The sequence below is a fragment of the Chiloscyllium plagiosum genome, chromosome 4 (assembly GCF_004010195.1).
Source record: "Chiloscyllium plagiosum isolate BGI_BamShark_2017 chromosome 4, ASM401019v2, whole genome shotgun sequence".
In the NCBI taxonomy this organism is placed as follows: Eukaryota; Metazoa; Chordata; class Chondrichthyes; order Orectolobiformes; family Hemiscylliidae; genus Chiloscyllium; species Chiloscyllium plagiosum.
In genome coordinates, this window is record NC_057713.1 from 14,152,706 (window position 1) to 14,171,238 (window position 18,533).

Genomic DNA, 18,533 nt, shown 5'->3' on the forward strand with positions numbered 1-18,533 from the left:
AGCAGGTGTTGCTTGATAGCAGTGTTGATGGTATCCTCTATCATGTTAATGATGATCAAGAGTAGACTAATGGGGTGATAATCGACCAGGTTGGCTTTGTCCTGCTTTTTGTTTAAAGGACATATCTGAGCAATTTTTTCACATTGTTTGGGTAGATGCCAGTGTTGCAGCTGTACTAGAACACCTTGGCTAATCTTATGGCAAGTTCTGGAGCATAAGCCTTTAGTACTAAAGGCAAAATGTTGTCAGAGCCCTTAGCCTTTTTGGTATTCAATACCTTGAACTGTTTCTTGATATTAGATGGAATGAATCGAATGGCTGAAGACTGGCATCTGTGATATTGGGGACCAGTGGAACAAGTCAGATAGGATCATCCACTTGACATTTTAGTTGAAGATTGTTGCGAATACTTCAATACTTTTGCACTGATGTGCCTGAGTCTTCCACTTTTGACAATGGGGATGTTTGTGGAGTCTACTGTTGCATTAATTTGTTTAATTGTCCACTACCATTCACAATTGGATTTGAAGGACTCCAGACCTCAGATCTGATCTATTGGGTGTGAAATCACTCAGCTCTTTTTATCACCTGCTGCTTATGCTGGTTGGCATGGAAGTGAATCAGTTTGATATCTTCACCAGGTCATCACCTCATCTTAGTTTGACTGGTGTTGATCCTAGCATGCTCGCCTGCACTCTCCATTGAGCCAGAGCTGTTTCCCTGACTTAATGATAATTGTAATGGTTGCAGATTGTGTAAGAGTACAATTCTACTGCTGTTGATGGCCCACAGCACCTCATCGATGCCCAGTCTTAGATCATTTTAAAACCTATCTCCTTGAGAGAGTGATAGTGCCACACAACACAATAAAATGTATTCTCATTGTGAAAGCGGAACTTCATCACCATGAGGACTGTGCGATGATCACTCTTTCAGATACTGTCATAAGATGCAGCTGCAGCGGGCAGATTGGTGATGATGAGGTTAAGAATGTTTTTCCCTTTTGTTGGCTCCCTCACCACCGATTGCCGACCCAGTCTAGTAGTGATGTCTTTTAGGACCTGATCAGCTCGAATAGTAGTGCAGCTGCTGAGCTACTCTTGCTTGTGGACTTGGAAGTCTGGTTCAGTTGAAGACTAGTTCGCAAGTTATAAAGTATCTAACTTATTGGTTAAAAGCAACTATTTATAGCAACTGGTGGGGGAAAAAAACTTTTTTTTTTTAGCTTCAGGTATTTTACTGGACAGAGGGGGACACATTCCTTTCCAGATGTCTAGGGCATCTCAATGTGTTGTTCACAGCCACAAGCTATTCAGCTACCTAGGAATCAGTCAGAGAATTATTGTCAGGCTGATGACCTTTGGCATTCATGAATGGTCAAAATCAGCTTTTTGGTGCTGGCCGAATCTCATTTTGTTCACGTGCTTGCATGCCACACTCTTGCTATCTATTTACATCTGCACCCACTGCTTGAAAAGCAACAATAAGAATCCGATTTACAATGTTTCATTAACATGCTTTTTAAAAGAATAACAATTCCTTCCTCAGCAGTTTGTTGCAAAACAGTCCTTTTTCCAATTCAGTTCACAATCAATGTTAAAGTAAATTAAAGACTTGGTCTTTATAGCTTACACTAATTAATAAAGATCCTCCTACCACAGGCCAATTCTTGTCCTAATTGTCAGCTCTGAGCCATGCAAAAATTGTACTATTTCACCTGTTGTTATGCCTGTGCTTTAGCAATTGTTTCTGTTTCTTAACCATATGCCATCCATCAAATATTTAGACCATACTCATTTCAAAAGCCTTTTAAAGCAAAGACAAACATGATCGTTGAAAAATAACTCTCTTGATGAGCTTGAAGCGCTCTTGTGATACAATATGGCCCCTGGCATTTCAGCCATCATCAAGCTGACAGAGGACTCAGTCAGTGTGCCGGAAGCAAAAATAAGTGTCGCAGTCAGAGTATGTGAGGAACAAAATAAAACAATCCATGTACTATTAAAGTCTTTGGGAAAACTGGGTGCAGCTTTTTCTCTCACAGAGGTATAAGCAGTCTAGTATTGCTGTCATAATAATTAAGATAATACATTGGAGACAAAAAAGGGTTCAAACTACAATGATGTATCAAAAATCATTCAATGTTTATCCTGTTGTTCAAATAATAGTCGGAAAGATTTGAGACAATTTCTGACAAAACTAGATGTACATTTTTGGTCAGAAAAGTTATTGGTCAATATTTGCCAATACAGTGTATGCTGAAATGGGTAAAAATTTCCTAAGGCTTTTTGTTACTCATCCCTGCTACTCTGATTAGCAAAGGTAGCAGTAAAAAAGAAAGAATTGGAAGATTTAAATTTGTTTTTAATGTTGTTTTAGGGTTTTAATTTGTGCATTCTTACTCACATTGGATAAATTTATATTAAAAGAACAATCAGCTTGAGCCATTTCCATGACATAAATACATTGCTGATAAAGTCCTTCTCGTAGGCAGGTCCTGTTACAGAACAATGTAAAAATATGGGTAAAGAGAGACAAAGTGGGACAGACGTAGCAGAGAGTTTAACTGTTATAGTGCATCAGTGAGTAAAGTCTTTGGAAAGAATTGGATGAAAAAATAAAATTAAAGACTTTTTGGCTGAGTGTATGAAGCATTTGCAATAACATTGGCATAAATAGAAACAAATGGTTTACATCTAATTGTCATTACAGAGCCATGGGTCAGGATCTTGCAGAGGCAATGGAGGTCTGAGCCATCAGCTGTCGAGTCAGCAAAAAGCACTGGGTGTCACCTCTTTTTGTGAAGATCTGCTGCACTGTGTTCCACTCAGGAACTTGATATTTTGGCCAGCAGCAGGCCTCCTCCTGGGATCAGCACCCCAAGGGATGGATGTCTGCCAGTGAAGAATTTTGTGCAAGTCAGAAGTTGGCAGCTATATTGGACACCAGTGCTGTTAGAGAGGCAGTGACTCCACCCAGTTGTATTACCCCACTTAGTCAAGCATCATTGCTGGATCATTAATTGCCCGTTTCAGTGCCTTAATTGATAGCAGGCATTCCAATCACAGTCATAATCAGAGTAAAGTCAAGAAGGCAGTGTGCTCCACACCTGTCACATTCTCATTTGATTAAATGCACATCTGCCTCAAGGATGGACTTGAGGCTCCATCCTTGCCAGAGTTTGGAAATAAAGATTCCAAGGTACACAACCTTTTGAAAAAAATCTAGAAAATAGAAAAGAAGGAGGAATAGCCCTGAAAATAAAGGGTAACAGTGATTAGTAGTAAGAGCAAGTTCTTCACTTAGAATATTAAGGAGTAGAATTAATATGCTTAGATATTTAAAAATAGGAAGGCTCAGAAAACACTGTTGGGAATAGTCTATAGACTCCTAACAGTAGTTATACCACTGGATGTGTGATTAAACAAAACTTTTTGGTACATATGTCATAATTATGGGGTTCAATAATCTTCATAGAGACTGGACCACTCAAATTGGCAAGGTTAGACTAGACAATGAGTTTGTAGAATGCTTTTGAGATAGTTTCCTAGCAAAATAAATGCTAGGAGGGTTAATTAATATTTTATGTATCATAAAAGGTTTACAAGGATGTTGCTAGAACTGGTGGGTTTGAGTTATAGGGAGAGGCTGAATAGTCTGGGGCTTTTTTTCCCCTGGAATTTCAGAGGCCGAGGAGTGACCTCATAGAGGTTTATAAAAATCATGAGCATGAATAAGGTTAATAGCCAATGTCTTTTTTCTTGGATGGGGGAGTCCAAAACTAGAAGGCATAATTTTAAACTGAAAGGGGAAAAATTTAATAAGCACCAAGGGGTAATTTGTTTATGCGGAGGATACTTAGTAGAAGCAGAATCTGAGTAGAATCACTACAGTGTAGACTCCCTAACAAGTCCACACCGCTCCTCCGAAGAGCAACCCACTCAGACACATTCCACTACCTCATTATCCTCCTTTTATCCCTACTAACGCACCTAACCTATATATCCCTGAACACAATGGGTAATTTAGCATGGCCAGTTCACCTAACCTGCACGTCTTTGGATTGTGGGAGGAAACCAGAACACCCTGAGGAAACCCACGCAGACACGGGGAAAATGTGCATACTCCACACAGACTGTCTTCTTAGGCTGGAATCAAACTTGGATCCCTGGCACTGTGAGGCACTGACCCACCATGCCACCCCTTGGATGGTGCATGTCTGGAATGAGCTGCCAGAGGAAGTGATAGAAGAGGGTACAATTACAACATTTGAAAGGTATCTGGATGGATATATGAATAGGAAGATTTCAGAAGGATATGGGCCAATTGCTGGCAAATGGGACTAGGTGAGATTGGGATGTCTGGTCAGCAAGGATGAGTTGGATTGAAGAGTCTATTTCCGTGCTATATGAATCTATGCATCTGTGACTCTACTGGAAAATAGTAGTCATAGTACACTTGAATTTCATATTAAGTTTGAAAATGATATACTCCAAATGCAAACAGGAATGTTAAACATAGTCATTCACATGGCAATGAGGGCAGAACTGGTTAAGTTTTGATTGGACAAACACAGGCAATAAACATGATAAATATTTTTTTAAAATTCATTAAGTTCAATGAAAATATATTTATTGAAAATGTTATTGTTCAGAGTGAATTGGATGTACTCAGAATAAGAATAAGAGTAAGCAAATATGCAGGTACACCAAGCACCTGGAGCGTCGGAGGCTGAAGGGTGACCTTATAGAGGTTTAAAAAATTATGAAGGGCATGGATAGGATAAATAGACAAAGTCTTTTCCCTGGGGTCGGGGAGTCTAGAACTAGAGAGCATAGGTTTAGAGTGAGAGGGGAAAGATATAAAAGAGACCTAAGGGGCAACTTTTTCACACAGAGGGTGGTACGTATATGGAACGAGCTGCCAGAGGAAGTGGTGGAGGCTGGTACAATTGCAACATTTAAGAGGCATTTGGATGGGTATATGAATAGGAAGGGTTTGGAGGAATATGGGCCGGGTGCTGGCAGGTGGGACTAGATTGGGTTGGGATATCTGGTCGGCATGGACGGGTTGGACCGAAGGGTCTGTTTCCATGCTGTACATCTCTATGAGAAATGGCATATTGGCCTTTATTGCAACAAGATGGGAGTACAAGAATAAGTAAACCTTGCTGCATCTGTATAGGGCTTTGGTGGATAAATAGGATCAACCACTGCACTATGTTGCTATTAAATATGATCTGAATTTTGTTTCCATTTCCAAAAATCTGTCTATCTCAGCTTTAAACATATTAAACAATGAAACAGCTAAAGGATTCCAAGATCAAATGAAGAAAATCTTCTTTTGGAATAACTGCTCATCAACTCCGCCACCCAACCACCCCCCACCACCACCACCACCCATTCTGAGATTGTGCCTATCTTTCTAGATTCCCAAACCAAGGGAAATATCCTTTCAGTAGATGTCCTGTCATGCCCCTTCAGATCTTGTGTGTTTCAACAATATCATGTCTCATTTTTTGATAATCTACAGAGTATAGAACCAATTTATTCACTCTGTCATTAAAGGTCTGTCTGGAGCTCCCTGCACACATCAGTCTGCCTTTTTAACCTCACTTTATTCATTACCTGGGACGTAGCGTTTTAAAAGATATTGTCACTGGTTTAGTAAACCAAAGACCTAGCTAATGCTCCAGGGACATGAGTTTGAATTCCACTATTGTAGGTGGTGAAATTTGAATTCAATAAAAAATTGGGATGAAAATCGAACAATGCAAGTGGATAAGTTAGTCCAGAAGGCATATGCCGTGTTTGCCTTCATCAGTCAGGGCATAGACTATAAAATTGGCAAGCTGTGTTGCAGCTGTATAGAACATTCGTTAAGCCACATTTGGAATATTATGCACAGTTCTGGTCACCACACTGCCAGAAGGATTTGGAGGCTTTGGAGAGGGTACAAGAAAGGTTTATCAGGATGTTGTTTGTTTTGAAAGGTATTAGCTATAAGGGGAAATTGGACAAATATCAGAGGATGAGGAGTGACCTGATAGAACTTTACAAAATTAAGTGAGGTATGGATACTCAGAGTCTCTTACCATGGTAGAAATTTCAGTTACTAGAGGACATAGGTTTAAGGTTAATAAAAAGGGTAAGTTTAAAGGAGATGTGAGTGATAAGTTTTATTTTACACAGAGGATGGTAAATGTGTTGCCAGAGGAGGTGATGGAGGTAGATGAAATAGCAATATTTAAGATGAATCTTTACAGATATATGAATAGGCAGGGAATAATGGGATATGGACTCCATAGAGGCAAAAGGTTTTGCGTTTAAAAAGGCATCATGTGTCAGCGCAGTTTTGGTTGGCGAAGAGTCTGTTCCTGTGCTGTACTGTTCTTTATTCTTTGCTCTAATGACAACTATGAAATAGTGAATGATGGCAAGTGATTTTTTTAACCATTTTTTGGTCATCTGACTTGTCATCTCCTTATGTGGCTGTAATGTTTCTGTGAGACATGTTTTATTGAGATGTTTCATTACTTATCTTTAAATATAAATCCTTTACCATAAACATCTTGGGGGTTGCCACTGCCTACCAGAAATTTAACTGATCTAGCTATAAAAATAAAGATAAAATACTACAGATGCTGGAAATCTAAAGCAAACACAGAGAATGCTGAAGAAACTCAGCATCTGTGGAGAGAAATACAGAGTTTATGTTTTCAGTCTGATATGATTCCTTCAGAAGAGTCTTCAGAAGAGTAATTTTCTGTTTGTACTTCGAGTATAAGAGCAAGTTGAGAATTCTGTGGCATGAGTCCCATATACTCATTCTGAAAACCTGTCCAACATCTAATGTCTGATTCTTCCTAAATTGAATATGGGCATCGCTGGCTAGACAGCACTTATTACTTATTTCTAATTGCTCTCAGGTGGGTAGTAGTGAGTTGCCTTCTTCAACCACTGCAGTTTATAGAGGGTAGTTATATCCTGTGAGGAATGGCGTTCCATGATTTTGACGCAGTGGCAATGAAAGAATGGTGATATAGTAATCAGGATGGTGTGGCTTAGGAAGGAACTTGCGGGTGGTTATACAATGTGCATCTGCTTTCCCTGTCCTTATAGATTCTTGATGCTGGAGGTTTAGAAACTCATTTAGAAAGGGCCATTGTAAGTTACTGTACTGCATTTTGTAGTTGGTGCAAACCACTGCCACTGTGTATTGATGTCAAAGGGAATGATGTAAAATATTGTAGAGTCAAACAGAATAGAAACAGACCCATCAGTCCACCATATCAATGTCTACAACAAACACCAAATTAATCCCATTTACCTGAACTTGGTCCATCGCCAACCGTGCTGTCGCATTTTGTGTTCATCCAAATGCTTCTTAAATTTTATGAGAGTACCTGTCCCCACCAACCGCTCAGACAGAATATTCCATATTTCTACCAGCCCCTGGATGAAAAAGCTTTCCTCAGATCTCCTCTAAATCACTTACTCCCCACCTTAAACTTGTGGCTTCTGCTCTTAGACATTTCTACCATGGGGATAAGATCTTGCCTCTCATCATTTTGCATACCTCAATCAGATTCCCCATTGCCTCCTCTGCTCCAAGGAAAACAAAGCCAGACTATCTAGATTCTCCTTGTAACTGAGACATTTCATCCTGGACATTTTTGTGGTGAATCCCTGCTTCACCCTTTCTAGTGTAATTATGTCCTTCCAATCATGTGGCAATCAGAACTGCACACAGTATTCAATCTGTGGCCTAACCAATGCTTCATAAAGTTATAACAAGTCTTCCTTGCTCTATTTTCCATGCCCCAGCTAATGAAGGCAAGCTTCCCATAGGCCGCCTTCGGTACTCTGTGTTGACACCTTCAGGGATCTACGATTTATACACCAAGATCCCGTTGTTCCTCTGTACTTCTAGGGACCTACAATTTATTATGTATATCCTTCACTTATTAGACCTTCCGAAAAGTAATACCTCACACTTATCAGGATTAAATCCTACCTGCTGAAGCTCTGCAAATAGAGTATCTGATCAATATCAAACTGAAGACTGAGCCCATTCTCCTCACTATCAACAACACCACCAATTTTTGTGTCACCTGCAAACTTACTAATTATACCTGTGAAATTTACACTCAAGTCATTAACATAAATATCAGCAAGGGTCCCAGCACTCTGATAACTGCTGGTCACTGCCTTCCAATCACAAAAACAATTCTTCACCATCACTCTTTGCCTTCTATTTGCAAACCAATTTTGGATGTAGTTTGCTAACTTGCTTTGATCCTACCGGTTCTTATCTTTTGGACCAGCCTTCCATGTAGGGTCTTGTCAAGGGAAGTCCATGTAAACCACATCACTGTAGTACTCTCATCAAAATATTTAGTCACCTTTTTAAAAGAATCAATTAAATTAGTCAGACAAGATCTCCCTCTAACAAATCCATACTGACTATCCCTAATCAATCCCTCCATTTTCTAGATTAGATTCCCTACAGTGTGGAAACAGACCCTTTGGCTCAACAAGTCCACACCGACCCTCTGAAGAGTAACCCACCCAGAGCCATTTCCCTCTGACTAATGCACCTAACACTATGGGAAAGTTAGCATGACCAATTCACCTGACCTGCACATCTTTGGACTGTGGGAGGAAACCAGAGCACCCAGAGGAAACCCACACAGACACTGGAAGAACGTCTGTGTGGAGTTTGCACAGTCACCCGAAGCAGAATTTGAACCCGGGTCCCTGGTGCTGTGAGGCAACCGTGCTAACCTGTTGGTTAATTCTGTTCCTCAGAATTGTTTCCAATAATTTCCCGAATACTGACTGAAGTTACTCCATAGAGGCTAGTGTCTCATCAGAAGTCATCCTTTATTTACATGTGGAAAGTCCTTGACTCTGGCATAGACAGCACCCAACTACCAGAATCTCTGACACTCCTCTTTTTATATGTCAGTCATGGGTCCCTGATTGGACTAGATTATCAACCCCAATCAGGGAACTCATATTTTATGAGGTCCAGCTGGTTGATCTTGGTACAATCATTATGTTGACGTTAGACTAACTGGTCTATAATTACCTGCCCTGCTTGAACAAAGAACCACATTTGCTATCCTCCAGTAATCTGGCACTTCACCTGTGGCCAACGAAATACTAAATATCTCTGCCAGGGCCCCAGCAACCTACCTTTGCCTTTCTTAGCTGCCTGGGAATCATTGCATCAACCCTGGGGATTTATGCACCTTTAAGCTGGCTAAAACATCTGATACTTAATATTAATTTTAGCATGTTCTAGAACCTCGCCATCCCACTGAAATACACAGTTGTCTTTCCCTTTATAAATACAGGTAAGAAATATCAATTTAAGATTTCACCCTTATCCTCTGGCTCCACATGCAGATTGCTCCTTTGGTCTCTAATAGGCCCCTGGTAATTCTACTCTTAGTATACAGCAAACTTAGTTTTAACCTCTAACTTATGAACCTGAACTCTCAATAAACCAGCAAAAATATATACTACAAATACTGTGAAGTTTATTGTGTTACGATACGGGGAAACTCTCCGGCTTAATTTAAAACCAGCAGCACAAAAAAGATTTATCCCGTGTAGTAATCTGTAAAATTTGAGTGGCCAAGAACTATTTAAAGTAAAATTTAACAACTTTATTTCTTCAAGTATAACAGGGAATAATTAACTAACAAGTATTCACAAGACCTTACTCTAACCTATCTTTTACCTTCCCTTATATAATACTAGTCTAATAAAACTTCCAATTAAGATTTACAAAACAAACTTCTTATCTCAAAACCAGACAGTTTTTGGTTCTTCTATTTGGATCTTCTTGTGTTTTCTTTTTTCTTAGAGATTTCTGCTTCAAAGGTTACTGATTGAAAACCATATTTTTTAAGAGAGCTATTTTTCAGGCAGACTTTTAAGATTGTCAATATACTGAATTTATTCTTGATTGGAATTTGATATTTTTCGGAGTGTAATTTAAAGTGATTGGCCTAATTTGTTTTTTGTCATTTCCAGCACCAAGTGTTCTCAATAAGACACAATGTAACATACGCTCCAGCTACTCTTATTGAGAACACTTGGTGTTGTTACTGCTAGCTTTTAACTCTATTAAAAGGTGTAGTTCACCCACATCCTCATAATAATTGTATATATTCTAACCAATTATTTCAATTTTAATTTATTTATTTCAATGTAATATACTTGTTCAATCAAATGGCCACATAAAATATGATTCAAGTTCAAGTCAATTTCTTCTCAAGTACTGCGATCTACCGCAATGTGCTATGTGAAGGTGCGTGTGAGAATGCTCTCTGCCGGTAGGTTGTATTTCAGGCAAAGTTGTATTATTATTTGATTGATTTATGCTGTAAATAAAGTATAACAGTGATCTGCATACAACCTGCATTATATTTCTATTACTTAATGTGTGTTTTTACATTGATTATATTGACCTCTTGATTATCCAGAATATGTGATCAATGGCACATTCATGATCAGATCGATGACAGTTAATAAAATACTTTGGGGTTTTCCTTAATCATACCTGAAAAAGATATTTTGTGATCCCTGTTTGTCCTTCTGATTTCTTTTCTAAGCATCCCAACTCTCTATATTCCTGAAGGTGCTCCCCATTTTAAAATCTGCTATACCTAATAAATGTTTCCTTCTTTTTCTTTATGAAATTCTTGATATCCCTTGACATCCAGGAATCCCTGGACTTGCTGCCCTTGATCTTCACTGTGAGAGGAATATGCTGACCCTCAATTCTCACTATACTACTTTTAAATGCCTTCCACATTCCAAATGCAGACTTACCTGCAAGTAGCTGCTCCCAGATTATTTGCCAGATTCTGTTTAATTGTTGATTGAAATTGGCCTTTCCCAATTTAAAACTTAACTTATAGAGTCATAGAGGTGTACAGCATGGAAACAGACCCTTTGGTCCAACTCATCCATGCCAACAAGATATCCCAACCCAATCTAGTCCCACCTGCCAGCACCCGGCCCATATTCCTCCAAACCCTTCCTATTCATATACCCATCCAAATGCCTTTTAAATGTTGCAATTGGACCAGCCTCCACCACTTCCTCTGGCAGCTCATTCCATACTCGTACCATCCTCTGAATGAAAAAGTTGCCCCTTAGGTCTCTTTTATATCTTTCCCCTCTCACCCTAAACCTATGCCCTCTAGTTCTGGATTCCCCCACCCCAGAGAAAAGACATTGTCTATTTATCCTATTCATACCCCTCATGATTTTATAAACCTCTATAAAGTTACCCCTCAGCTCCAGGGAAAACAGCCCCAGCCAAATCCTCCAATCCTGGCAACATCCTTGTAAATCTTTTCTGAACCCTTTCAGGTTTCACAACATCTTTCTGATAAAAAAGAGACCAGAATTGCAATATTCCAAAAGTGACCTAACCAACGTCTTGTAGAGCCGCAACATGACCTCCCAACTCCTATACTCAGTGCTCTGACCAATAAAGGAAAGCATACCAAACGTCTTCTTCACTATCCTATCTACCTGTGACTCCACTTTCAAGGAGCTGTGAACCTGCACTTCAAGGTCTCTTTGTTCAGCAACACTCCCTAGGACCTTACCATTAAGTGCATAAGTCCTGCTAAGATTTGCATTCCCAAAATGCAGCACCTCGCATTTATCTGAATTAAACTCCATCTGCCACTTCTCAGCCCATTGGCCCATCTGGTCCAGATCCTGTTGTAATCTGAGGTAACCCTCTTCGCTGTCCACTACACCTCCAATTTTGGTGTCATCTACAAACTTGCTAACTGTACCTCTTATGCTCGCATCCAAATCATTTATGTAGATAACAAAAAGTAGAGGTCCCAGCACCGATTGTTGTGGCACTCCACTGGTCACAGGCCTCCAGTCTGAAAAACAACCCTCCACCACCACCATCTGCCTTTTATCTTTGAGCTAGTTCTATATCCAAATGGCTAGTTCTCCCTGTATTCCGTGAGATCTAACCTTGCTAATCAATCTCCCATGGGGAACCTTGTCGAACGCCTTACTGAAGTCCAAATAGATCACATCTACCGCTCTGCCCTCATCAATCCTCTTTGTTTCTTTTTCAAAAATCTCGGTCAAGTTTGTGAGACATGATTTCCCACACATAAAGCCATGTTGACTATCTCTAATCAGTCCTTGCCTTTCCAAATACATGTACATCCTGTCCCTCAGGATTCCCTCCAACAACTTGCCCATCTCCACTGTCAGGCTCACTGGTCTATAGTTCCCTGGCTTGTCCTTACCACCTTTCTTAAACAGTGGCACCATGTTAGCCAACCTCCAGTCTTCCAGCACCTCACCTGTAACTATCGATGATACAAATAACTCAGTAAGAGGTTCAGCAATCACTTCTCTAGCTTCCCATAGAGTTCTAGGGTACACCTGATCAGTTGCACTATCCTTATCCCTTTCCATAATGGCTTTGAAATTTAGAGTTATGGTCACTATGCCCAAAATGCATGACCACTGAAACTTTAACAATTTGACTGGCTTCATTTCCTTGAATTAGGTTTAGCACTGCCCCATACTGGCACAAAATGTTCGCCAAGATGCACTTTAAAAATTCTACCCAGTCTAATCCTTTCGCACTAAGGCAATCCCAATTAAGTTAGCAAGGTTGAAATCTCTGACACCTTTGTGATCTGCCTACATATCTGCTCCTCTATCACCCTCTAAACTTTGGTGGCCTATAATATCCCTGCAAAGTAACCTTTTCTATTTCTAATTTGTACCCAGATGGCCTCATTTGAGGAGCCAGCTAGAATATCTTTCCTCATTCCTGCAGTGATGATTTCCTTTATCATTAATGCAATGGCCCACCTTTCTTACATTTCCTCCAGCCCCTATCCCACCTGAAACTTCTGTACTTGGAATCTTGAGTTGCTTGTCCTGTTCTTCCTTCAACCATGTTTCAGTGATTGCAGCAAATACATATTTCTATGTGCTGATCAATGCTCTAAGTTCAACCGCTTTACCAGTGAACGTCCTTGCATTTAAATAGATACAATTTAGCTTTCCAGACCTTTCATGTGCCTTATAATGCCCAAGTCCTCGCCACCTGCTGGGCTGTCCCCACGTTCCTTTAATACCTCATTGGACCTTGTTCCCTACTTTATCTCTACTCTGAGCCCAGTCTTCAGCCAAGTTAATTTAAAACCTCCCTAACAGCATGAGCAAATCTCCCAACAACGATATTGGTCTGATTCCAGTTTAGGTACATTTCTGCCCAGCTTTTACAAATTCCATCTGCTCCAGAAACTGTCCCAATGATCCAAAAATCTAAAACCCTCCCTCCTTCACCTAACACTAGGGGCAATTTAGCATGGCCAATTCACCTAACCTGCACATTTTTGGACTGTGGGAGGAAACCGGAGCACCCGGAGGAAACTCCCTGTGTCTGCGTGGGTTTCCCCCGGGTGCCCCGGTTTCCTCCCACAGTCCAAAAATGTGCAGGTTAGGTGAATTGGCCATGCTAAATTTCCCCTAGTGTTAGGTGAAGCGATAAATGTAGGGGAATGTGTCTGGGTGGGTTGCTCTTTGTCGGGTCGGTGTAGACTTGTTGAGCCGAAGGGCCTGTTTCCACACTGTAAGTAATCTAATCTAATCTAATCTAATCTAATCTAATCTAATCTAATCTAATCTAACATTTCTTTAGCATTCATCTGATTTATCTTCCAACTCCAATACTTAGTAACACATGGCACTGGAATTTATCCAGAGATTATAACTTTAGCAGTCTTTCTCATAAATCTACTATCTAACTCTCTGAATTCCTGATGAGGACCTCTTTTCTTTATTGCCCATGTCACTGGTACCAATGTGTAGCATTACTGCTGGCTGTTCACCCTCCCTCCTCAGAATGCCCGCAGCCTCTCTGAGACACCGCCTACCCTGGTACCAGGGAGGCAACATACCATTTAAGAGTCTTGTTTGCTGTCACAGAACCATCTGCCAGTTCCCATTATGATTATGCCCCCTCTCCCTCAAGCTTCTTCCTCCGCTGCTGTGCAGCAGATCCAACCGTGGTACCACAGACTTGCTGCTTTGCCTTGGGAGAACATTTCTTGAAAAAGGGATGGCCAAAGGGGAGTCCTACACTACCTGCCCATGTTCATTTGTCTTCCTAGTGGTCATGCAATGCTTTTCTCCCTATGTAGCTCTTACTTTTGATGTAACCAGCTTGCGAAATCTGCTATCCACAATGTCCTCAGCATCATGAATGCTCTGTAGTGAATTGATCCATAGCTCCAGCCACTCATGCAATCAATCAGGAGCTGCAGCTCAACACACTTCCTGCAAACATGATCACCATGATTCCCACATTCTACTGGAGGAGCATTCTACAGGACTGAGTTATTTTGCCATTGTGAACTTTACTAACTACAAACAATAAATGATAAATAAAGAACAAATTACTCAACCTTACCTACCACTCACCAAATCAGATTTCTCACTCTCTCTCTCTATTCCTAACAAATTACAAACCACAAAAATAAGGACATAACACTCTTTCTCCCTTCCTGTGCTACTCACTAAGTCCTAAAGCTGATTCCAAAGCATCACTTACTGGACTGTTACTTCAGGAGTTCTAAAAATGTGGGCTGGAAAAGCACAGCTAATCAGCAGCATCTGAGTAGCAGGAGAGTCAACATTTCGAGCATAAGCTCTTCATCAGGAATGGCTTCGCCATTCCTGATGAAGAGCTTATGCTTGAAACGTCGACTGTCCTGCTCCTCAGATGCTGCCTGACCGGCTGTGCTCTTCCAGTGCCATATTTTCCGACTCTGACCTCCAGCACCTGCAGTCCTCACTTTCTCCTGTTACTTCAGGAGCTCTGTCTTCCCACTGCTGCTCTGACTGAGCTTGATTTGGACCAATCAAAGCAGTACCACTCAGATGAGCTATGTTATCTTGTGTGGTGTTAAGTATGTTGTTCAATTACACACATCCAGGCAGGTGGAGAGTATCGAGTCACCCTCCTGTCTTGTGCCTTTTAGTTAGAGGGCACGCATTCTGGAGACAGGAGGTGAGTCACTTGCTGCAGAATTGCTGGTCTGTGACCTGCTCTTGTAGAAACATTACTTATAAGATTTACTAAAGTTTCTGGTTGTTAATAATGGGGGATTCAGTGATGATTATGCCATTGAATATCAAGGGGTATTGGTTAAATTCTCACTTGTTATGAATTGTCATTAATTGGTACTTGTGTGGTGTGTTGTCATTTATCAGCCCAAGCCTGAACGTTGTCCATATTTGTGTGGATACAGATTGCTTCAACATCTGAGCAATCGTGAATGGTGCTTATGCAATCATCAGTGGAAGGCTCCACTTTTGATTTCATGATGAAGGGAAGATCATTGGTGTAACAGCTGAAGTTGGTTGGACAAGAATTCCTGCAGTTATATCCTGGGACATAGGTGACTGACCTATGTCAGCACCTTCCAGTACACAGCAGTCATATTGATTGGGATCTGACCCACCTTCCTTTACTCTCTTTACGACAGTTGCAAGTTGGACTTCAGGAATTTTGCCAAGGTGCCTTTGAGAGCACTTTCTAAATACACCAGAATTGTGTGAGGATGTGGTAAAACTGTCGATGTGAAGTATGAGTTGAGATTGTAAGGAAATGTTTGGTAGTTTATTGTGCAAGATATGGTGAGTTGAGCACTGAGTGAGGCCAACTGCTTAATTTACAAGGATATGGTATTTGAAAATGTATTCACATTCACATTTCTGTAAGGTAATTGAGCTTCTTTCAGTACTGCATTCATGTCCTCATGGTTAGAATTGGTTATAATGGCCATACTCCCATTATTTCATCAGTGGATTTCAAGCACCTCCTTGTTCTCCATGGATACAGGAACTCTTTCCTCATGTTCTGACTTCTCACTCACCTCTCATCATGGTCTTTGCTGGAAAAGCTCAGCAGGTCTGGCAGCATCTGTGGAGAGAAATCAGAGTTAACATTGTGGGTCGTGTGATCTTTCCTCAGAACTGATGGTAGCTGGGAAACTGTTGGCTTATACGCAGAAGATGGGGTGGGGGCATTGATGAAGGGCTCATGCCTGAAACATTGACTCTCCTGCACCTCGGATGCTGCCTGATGTGCTGTGCTTTTCCAGCCCCACACTTTTGGATTCTGACTCTCCAGCATCTGCAGTCTTCACTTTCTCCTGGGGGCAGGGAGTAAAGAGTAAACGATAGGTGGGGATAGAACCCAGAGAGAGGAGAGCAGTTAGATAGACGAAAGTGTGGATAATGATCTGGCTAGGAGGGTGAATACTTGTTAATAGGAACTGTTGTGGCGAAAAATGGGTGGTGTATAATCGCAGACTATGTGATAACAAGGCCTGGTTGTGGGGGTTAGGATACGGACATGGGAGAGTTCAAGCCCTAAAGTTGTTGAACTTAATTTTTTTTTTAGATTACATTACAGTGTGGAAACAGGCCCTTCGGCCCAACAAGTCCACACCGACCCGCCGAAGCTCAACCCACCCATACATTTACTCCTTACTTGACACTACGGGCAATTTAGCATGGCCAATTCACCTGACCTGCACATCTTTGGACTGTGGGAGGAAACCGGAGCACCCGGAGGAAACCCACGCAGACACGGGGAGAATGTGCAAACTCCACACAGTCAGTCGCCTGAGGCGGGAATTGAACCCGGGTCTCAGGCGCTGTGAGGCAGCAGTGCTAACCACTGTGCCACTGTGCCGCCCACGAAATATTGAGTCCTACTGAAGCAACACTTTGCCTGCACTTCTCGCAATCTAGTCTACTGCATTCGTTGCTCATAATGTAGTCTCCTCTACACTGGGGAAACAAAGCGTGGACTGGGTGACTGCTTTACAGAACACTTGCATTCAGTTTGCAAAAGAGAGCCTGAACTTCCAGTTGCCTGCCACTTTAACATATCACCCTGGCCAATATCTCTGTCTCAGGCTTGCTGAGGTGCTTCAGCACAAGCTGAACAGCACCTCATTTTCCGCCTGGGGATCCTGCAGCCTTCCAGAGTCAATATCAAGTTCAGTAACTTTAGGGCTTGAGGTCTCCCATGTCCTTGCTCTCCCATGACTTTACCTAACTCCCACAACCAGGCCTTGTTATCATTATAGTCTGCTATTACCCACCACTCCTTGTTGGCCACTACCAGCTATTTATCCTCCTAGCCAGAATGTTACACACTCCTTTGTCTGTTTAACTGCTGTTGTCTTTTGTTGGGCTGTATCCCCACCTATCATTTATTCCTTACGCCTTCTCCCACCCTATCTTCTGCATATAAACTGACAGTTCTGAAGAAGAGTCACTCAACCTGAAACATTAATTCTTAATTTCTCTCCAGACCTGCTGACCTTTTCCAACAATTTATATTTTTGTCTCTGATTTACAGCATTCACAATTCTTTTGGTTTATCTCACCATGGTCTGCCTTCTGTCTTGTCCTATACTTATTCTTCCTACAGGTCAGACATACTTGCCCAGTCAGTTGTCCTGCTCTGCATCCAGCATATCCTAATATAGAAGATTGATGATATGTGGAATTCTTGACCAAACATTATTGATGAAAAAGAAACAATTTTTTTGTCGAAATTTGGTAGAAAAAAAGAGAAATATTGAAGAATATCAGTGACAAGTAAGCTTAAAGTCAGCTGAGATTGGGTGGGTGGTTGGATCACCAGAAAAAGTTGTTGGCTCAGATTTGATAGCCCACCTTCTTATTTCTGTACTGTAACATTCTTCAATTGTATCTTGAATGCCTGATTAACCACACTACTGGAAAATTATTTGGTTGTATCCAAATCACAGTATCTCATACTTTCAGTGCTGCTTTATGAATAAAGTCTATATTCAGCCAGATCAAATTTATTTATAGCATGCTACCATGCAAACCTCTCATGCCTGGACATGAGAAATTGACTGCCTCTCTTCACAACCAGATTCTGGATTAGTGGTGCTGGAAGAGCACAGCAGTTCAGGCAGCATCCAAGGACCTTCGTAAGCTAGAGGAGGGTGGGGGTGGGGAGAAAGTAGCATAGAGTACAATAGGTGAGTGGGGGAGGGGATGAAGGTGATAGGTCAGGGAGGAGAGGGTGGAGTGGATAGGTGGAAAAGGAGATAGGCAGGTAGGACAAGTCCAGACAAGTCATGAGAACAGTGCTGAGCTGGAAGTTTAGAACTCGGGTGAGGTGGGGGAAGGGGAAATGAGGAAACTGTTGAAGTCCACATTGATGCCCTGGGGTTGAAGTGTTCCAAGGCGGAAGATGAGGCGTTCTTCCTCCAGGCTTCTGGTGGTCAGGGAGCGGTGTGAAGGAGGCCCAGGACCTCCATGTCCTCGGCAGAGTGGGAGGGGGAGTTGAAATGTTGGGCCACAGGGTGGTGTGGTTGATTGGTGCGGTTGTCCAGGAGATGTTCCCTAAAGCGCTCTGTTAGGAGGCGCCCAGTCTCCCCAATGTAGAGGAGACCGCAT

At 41.4% G+C, this 18,533-nt stretch overlaps 1 protein-coding gene across 1 annotated transcript in view; it reads left to right on the top strand.

Moving 5' to 3' along the window:
• Positions 1-18,533, top strand: part of LOC122548766 (piezo-type mechanosensitive ion channel component 2) — a 746,345-nt gene that overhangs the window by 193,557 nt on the left and 534,255 nt on the right. The gene's annotated exons all lie outside the window — the stretch shown is intronic.